Source organism: Triticum dicoccoides, chromosome 6A (genome assembly GCF_002162155.2).
Source record: "Triticum dicoccoides isolate Atlit2015 ecotype Zavitan chromosome 6A, WEW_v2.0, whole genome shotgun sequence".
Classification (NCBI taxonomy): domain Eukaryota; kingdom Viridiplantae; phylum Streptophyta; class Magnoliopsida; order Poales; family Poaceae; genus Triticum; species Triticum dicoccoides.
This window is the reverse complement of record NC_041390.1, coordinates 27,444,286-27,452,147: the sequence shown is the minus strand read 5'-3', so window position 1 is coordinate 27,452,147 and position 7,862 is coordinate 27,444,286. Positions and strand designations below refer to the sequence as shown.

The window sequence follows — 7,862 nt, the reverse complement described above, 5'->3', positions numbered from 1 at the left end:
TGCAAGGAATTTCTGAATCCAGGACTTCTATTTGAGTATATACGTTTGTTGGTTATTGAAGTCAATTGTTCGTACAACAGTAGATATTTTTTTAGCACGAATTCCAGTAGTTGTGTTTGCTTCTTTTGAAGGCGGATCTTGGATTCTTTCCAATAGTTGTGTTGCGCGAAATTCCAATTATTTGAGTATCTGTACTATAGTTGCCTTCAAAGAAGATGAGGCTGGAATGCTGGATACTGCATCTCTCCTAGCATGAGGAACGTTGCTACTGTCTTTGTGAACAGGTTGACGATAGGAGATGAAGTATGTTTGAACAAACATGTTCTTTCACTTTTCCCAACGAGGTGGAGCTTGCACATATGGACATATGGTACACTTGCACGGGTTGCTAGGTTCTCATCACCATTGGATTGAATACGGAAAAATGGAGAAAAATTGCATGAACCAAATACAATATCTATGTCTCCTCGTTCGCAGGGTAGGACGAAGTTGCCGAGGATGCACGTGTACCCGAGGAACAAGTACCACCTGACGCTGCAGATGACGAGGTTCGGCAAGGGCGCCGACTGCGAGAACGTCTTCAGTACCATGGTCTACCTCTCACCCAAAGGTTCCACTCAATCGATGCATTAACTGATGTACTCCAGTTCCATTACCCGAGGAACTAATATGGCAGATTTTGTTTTCTGCAGCATGGTGGGTTGGGAACTCGGGATGAAGGAAGAATACTCCTGAGAGCCCAAACTCGAGCTTCCAAAAGATATGCGTAATGTATGTGTGCCTCTGCTCTATGCATATGTAATTGTTTTTTCTATGTTTTCTGCTCCTCTCTGACACAATGTGGAAGATGTTGGTTTTAAAGGCTAGCAGGGGCAGCCAGTGGTGGAGTAATCAGTGGTTTAGTTAGGTACATATAATAGAAGTAAAAGGTGTTTAGTAGGTGCACCAATTGTGTTCTACTTCCACATATTTCTTCCTTGATTTTACCGTGCATAATCTTAGGGGTTGTGCTCTGGGGGTAGGCAATATATTCTTATAATATGTTATTCCAGTATGCAAATTGTCAGTGGATTCGTATTTTGTAGATTCTGGGATAAGGGGCCCTGGTTATTCCAGTATGCAAATTGTCAGGGGATTCATATTTTGTAGATTCTGGGATCTTGCTGGGAAAGTTGAATCATTATTCTTTATATGTGATTGTTCAAAACCCACTTAAGAATCCATGTACGGATTGGGAAGATATCAGGACACAAATTATTTGCCTGGTGTATAACCAATAACTAGCTCGAGTGCTTTGGAGGAGGCTGGGGTTTATCTTTTATAAAAACTACTATTAGGTACTCCAGAAAGTTATAGTTAGCACTAAGGAGAAATTTTCGCAGTCAAAACTTGTTTGTGTTCATGACATCATTTCTTTGCCGCAACAATGCTTTTATTTGTTTCAAATTTTCAGAGTTATGTTCGATAAACCAACTTTCGTCAGTTATGATGTTAATTACTTCGATCCTTTTCAGTATGCTGAAGGTTGAAACTTAGGCTGTCACTATGAAGAATATTTGCCTTTCAGTTTAAATTCCTCGATAAAGATTTTGTAAGATACTTGAATAGTGTAGATGTTGAATTACCTGTATGCATGACGATTAAAGAATTATGTGCTGATACCTTCCAATGTTGGTTGAACCACATATGCTTTGCTTATTGGTTTTTGTAGATAAAAATAAGGGATGTTGTGTTGTTGGAAAGCTTGATACTACAGTGAATGCTCACCTAATGCTTAATGTCTTGCTTTACTGCAAAGGTCTTCCATAGATACAGTGCTTCAATCACTTTGGTAAGTTCAATGCCAATTTGCCATGAGTTGTGTTCGGAGCAAAAATATCTCATGAGTACGACAGTTCTAACGATTTTTTAATGTGCGACGTAGATTAGATGAGAAAACATTTCATCAAAGATATGATGCCTCCATGTTAAACACTGAAGAAATGGGGGTTGTATATTTTCAGATCAACAAGGCAAGAATAACTTTATTATTTCTCTGTTTTTTCTTTTTTCTCAAGCAACATAAAAATTGAATGTATTACTTACTACTATTGAATTGCAGGCACAAAATATATAAACTTGGTTCAGATCTTCCTGGTTCGATTCCACAGCGAATGTAAAACTTATATTCGTAATTTCTATCCACTGCAGGAGGCAGGACCACATGAACAAGTAGGTTGTTGTCCAAGCATAGTTGCTACTGCAAGAGCAAGCATCAGACAACATCCGATCTACACAAAATCCATCCATCCGTCTCGTCTCATGCATGCATAACTAGGACAATGGTAACTTGTCTACTATTCTACTCACTGCAGTTTACGATAATTTGTCTACTACTCTACTTAAGCTTGAGGGTGAAGTGGACGATAAATTGTATTATTGACCAAGTATATCTTGTTCATAAGCCTAAGATTTGCATACACCATAGAAGCCGTATATATCTTTGAGATGATCAGTCCATGGCTGATATTGCTGGAGCAGGAGGGCGAAGCAGTGGCAAAGGTACTCAGTGTGTTTAGATCTTGAACCAGTTTGGGCTTGCCCATCTGAGTGCCGGCGATCTTCTTTGCAAAAAAGTTAAATCCAAGCAAGGGTAACAATCTGCTCTCAGTGTATTTAAACCCTCATTTAGGCATATCACATTCCACTTTCCTTTTATTTATTTACTTTTAAGAGCTCTGCTTTAGGGTTCGGTGTCGTATTTGTATCATCTTTATATAACCTTTTTTGTTTAGAAACAAAAGTTGCGTGTGCAATGTTGAAGCTTGTTACGATATTATTATTGCAGACCTGGCCTATCACCTATTAAATCTGACACGTTTTATTGAGGGCATTTATATTATAGATGCTCAAAAAATGTCCGTGCTTAATGCTGCTCAAAACGTCATATCATCATCCCTGAAATCGGCATTCAGTGTCTGAAGTCCAGATTACACAGAGGCCCAAATTTACATGCAACAGGGTTACCATCTACAGTACTATCAAAGAACATCAGCTTGTGATATCCCAATTCATATGACATTTTGCCTTATATACCGTATAGGTTGATTTTGATTGGAGTAACACTATGGCAGAGAAAAACTTACTAAGTCTCCCTAGATAATTTCACACTTTCTCATACACTAAAGAGCATACTCTCAGCATCTCTTTTACCATGGTGGCCGAGAGCTGGAGGTCCTTGAGCCTAAAATCTGCATTCCAAAGCAAAAGCTTTCTTTTATTGGTGATAGTTAGTTAATGGCATGCAAAGCAATTCTCGTTGATTGTATGCATTAAGCTGAGTCGACTAGCAGCAGTGTATATGACTAAATAAAAAGGCAATTTTTTTGCATGAAGAAAAACATTAAAGTGACGACAAATGTAATGCCTCACAGGTAAAACATAAACAGACCCTGGGTGAATAATAATGAAGGTCTACATTTTTTGGCAGGATTAGAATTTTCAATACATTAATATGTTGTCTTCTTAATTGAGCTTGTACTAAATGTTGTCAGTACGGGCTGGCATTCAACTTTGCGTACTGTGTCAAAGAGTTTCAAGACTTGGACCTTCCCACATCATGCTAAAGCTGGTAACTATTTGTGCTACTGAACATAGCATTCCCAGTTCCACTACATCCTCTCCCCAATGTCTTTTTTCATCCATCTAAGAAAGAAGAAGAATCATTTTTCATCCATGTAATAAGAGTGAGTTAGTGGTAACAAAAAGTCAACAAGGCCTACATGAGGATCATAATGTTATACTACCTCCATTTCTTTATGTATGGTATATTATTTTCGGCACGGTGACCAAAGCACATGATTCCGTGTTTTCTATGGGAGATCTAAAATAGTAGGTTAAAAGCATACTGCAAATTTATTAGAAGCAAAATATCTAGAAGGATTACATGTATGCAATGGATAACAAGAGCATTAGTTCTTTAAAAGTGTTGCATTTAGTTCTTCCCAATCCGTTTATTTGTTCTAGCTCTATGGATAACAAGAGCATTAGTTCTTTAAAAGTGTTGCATTTGTGTGGGCTAGACACCACTCCATTGAAAAGAAAATGTGTCGACATGTCAGATTACAACAGTTGTGATATCCATAAGAAATAGACACTCACCGTGTTGCCTTGAGAGCTCATATGTTTTTGTGAGGAGAGAAAGGCCAAAGTTTGTGTGCAATAGTCGGCGGAGTGGTTACATGCTGACAGGAGAACCTATTGTAAATAATACCATGTTCTAGCTTCATTTGAGCGACAAGTAATTCTGGATGGATGTAGTATCACTTAATTACAAATGACATTTATGATCACCATTGATCTTACTGTATGATTGTTTTCATGACCTTGAAAGAAGAAATATTCTAAAAGTTGAGTGCAGCTGGACGGACCTCAAACCATTTGAGCCAGGAAAAGTAGATGCGGACTGTCCTAAATCATTTGAGATATGAATAGTAGATGGGAAAGGGTTGAAATATTTTATGCAGCAATGGTTACTAAATGGTAGGAATAATGTGTTTTTTTGTAGTAGTTCCTAAATGGTAACCTCCAAGTGCCTAATTTCATATGTAATAATTTTCCACGCAAGTTCATAATGCAATCAAGTTTCTGGTTGTAGTATCTTTGAACATTTGTTCTGAGGGAACAAAATCCTCCCAAGTGTGGTCTTCAATTATTGAACAATAACAATGGACATGCTTTGTGAGATTATTAGTCTTAAGCATAAAAAGGCATGCAAGTGATATCCATCAATTAAAGTAAAGTGCACGACAAATAGTTGTACTCTCTCTGTCTAGAAATACTTCTCGGAGAATGGATAATCCATTTCTACGACAAGTACTTGTGGGTGGAGGGTGTAAGTTTTTGTACCACTTTTCTACTTTGTGGATCAGATCTCATAGTACAAGTCGGCTAATTACATTTTTATTGAAATTATTGCAAGTGGAGTGGATTTCAACTATTTTTCAATTTTTCGTGTCTATCTTTTCTATACATGTCAAATTTCACATGCATCGTGTTTGCAATCAGTACAAATTTGAAAAAGCCTGTGGCAACGCACGGGAAGTGTACTAGTATATCTAGTACTAGAGTTATTTTCTTCTCAGTTAGTACCGAAGATGCCAAATGGCGTGATGGTGCAATATGGAGGGATGTAGACATTGCACATTGCAGGTAGCGTCTGTAGCGCTAGGTTCCTTATTTCCTCGAACTGGGGCAGTTGTTGAGACTGGACAGAGCCCTGGGCCTGTGGGTTTTGCTGAGATGGCCGGAAGGAGCCCTGGCCTGATGGATATTGTTGCTGAGGCTGTTGGAAGGAGACCTGGCTCGATGGTTGTTGTTGTTGTTGTTGTTTTTGTTGTTGATGCAGAATAATAGCATGGACAACATTGTGGATGGCTTGGCACTGCGACTGCTCAGGGATCTGCCATAGGTGCTGACAACACAATTCTTGCAACAGCTGGTAAGTACTTTGTTGCAAAACTTGTGATCTTCCATGCGCTATGTTGTGTTGCTGCAATACAACATCCATGCATGGAATCAGTTGTTGTTGCAAAATTTGTTGAAGGATTTGTTGTTGTTGTTATTGTTGCTGCGAAATTGGTTGTTGTGGTTGCGAATACTGTGGTTGCGGTTGTGGATATGGTTGTTGTGGTCGAAATGGTTGCGGCTGAGAATATGGTAGTTGCGGCTGCGGAAATGGTTGCAACTGCAGATATGGTTGTTGTGATGGAAATGGTTGCGGCTGTGGATCTGGTTGTTGTGGTGGAAATTGTTGTTGCTGCCCTAGAAATTTTTGTTGTTGTACCAATGGAACTTGCTCTTGTGGCTGTTGCTGAGATGGATTTTGTGGCTGCAATTGTGGCACTGGAACTCTAACTGCAGTTGTGGCGGTGGTCTCCACGATAGCAAGGAGGGAAAGGATGAGAAAGGTCTTCATGGTGGATTTGTATTGACCACAGCTTGCTTGGCTTAAATGATGCACTCTACTTATGAGAATGATGGATGAGGAAGGATGATCGTCATGCTACGGGGCTATTTATAGCTGCCATGGAATGATCTTTTTCACAATTGGCATTTGCTTGTGTGGAAAGTGCTTGGATGCTTCTCAAAATCATAATTTGGTATGTTCTGTTTGGTGGCGCTACTTACAAGTGTATTCTTGGACTGGTCATTAAAGTTCCTTGTTGTTGCACTATCATTCCACCACCAAAAAGGTGTGACAACACGCATGACTCATCTTATTTACTTTACAGATCAAGCAGTAATCTAGATTGCCTATTTTTCTGAAACTAAGTTTGTAATTTTCTGCAAATTGTTACGCATAAACTAGATAAGCATGGCTGTCACGGTACTTAGTTTGTAATCTTGTGTGGTCTCTTAAGATATATAAGACTAGTAATGTAACTTGCTTTAGTAGGCCATGACTCATCAAATTCCTTTTACATGTCAAGTGTTGTAGTGTTCTAGAAGTTATTAGCAAGCATAAATTTTGTAATGTTCTACAAGTTGTTACGTGTAAACTAGATAAGCTTGACTTGCTCACAAACAAGATTGTAATCACTAGTCATCTACCTGTGCAACTACACGGCCTAGCTATTATATGGGTACACATTTATTAATAAAATTATATTTATATGTAAAATTCAAGCACTTAAATTACAGATATCATACATCTGAACATATGCTAAGTTATTCAAACAATTATAGTACAATATAAACACATATATTATAAACTTCATTATATGGAAGAGTGCCTCTACTTTCCCATTTATGTTGCGCAAAGTATCATCACTGGTCTGAATGAAGCCTTCATGTCATAGTAGCAAGAATTTGACACCACCTACTATATAAGGGAGAAAGCGAGTATGAATTATTACGATATATTGTTATATTACTTTGTTGTTGTGCGCGTATGTATATGCACCACTACTACAATGGTACACTGGTAGAAAAAGGATCTGTTGTCCCGGTTCGTAAGGGCCTTTTGTCCCGGTTCTGGAACCGGGACTAAAGGGTCGGTACTAATGCCCTGTCCCTTTAGTCTCGGTTCAATCCAGAACCGGGACAGATGGGCCTCCACGTGGCCTATCCGCGGAGCCCAGGCAGGAGACCCTTTGGTCCCGGTTGGTGGCACCAACCGGGACCAATAGGCATCTACGCGTCAGCATTTCTGTGGTTGAGTTTTTTGTTTTTTTTTGAAAGGGGGGGTGTTTGGGGGTTTTGGGGGGTTAATTTAGGTGTTTCATATATTGTGTTAGCTAGCTATAATTAATAGAGAGAAGTGTCCTCTCTTATGTCCGTGCTTGGTCGACGCTACGTACTATACATACGTATAGAGAGGACTAGACACGCTAGCTAGCTAGTAAGCAAACGAAGGAAACAGAAGATCATCATGAACATATATGCATACAGAGAGAAGTGATATCGACCACCTCTCCTTCTCCGAGAGATTGGTCGAACAAGAAGTTCTCGTATATCTATCCGACACTACCGGCACTAGTAGAAAACAGGGCTTTGGTCCAGGCCGGGTCAGCCCATTAGTCCCGGTTCAGTCCAGAACCGGGACCAATGGGGGCATTGGTCCCGGTTCGTGACCCCAGGGGGCCGGCCGGGCCACGTGGGCCACTGTTCCCGGTTCATATGGACCTTTTGGTCCAGGTTGGTGGGATGAACCGGCACCAATGGGCCTCGCTCCTGGCCCACAACCATTGGTCCCGGTTCGTGCCACAAACCGGGACTAAAGATTAGACCTTTAGTCCCGGTTTGAGGCACGAACCGGAACACCGTTAAACATTTTCAAAATCCTCAAAAACCTAATAGAAAAAAAGTTACGGGGCTTTTAA

General features: G+C 39.8%; 1 pseudogene; it reads right to left on the bottom strand.

The window, feature by feature from the left end:
• Window positions 1-5,093: 5,093 nt before the first annotated feature.
• On the bottom strand, window positions 5,094-5,989 carry LOC119314214 (annotated as a pseudogene).
• Between the last annotated feature and the right edge of the window lie 1,873 nt (window positions 5,990-7,862).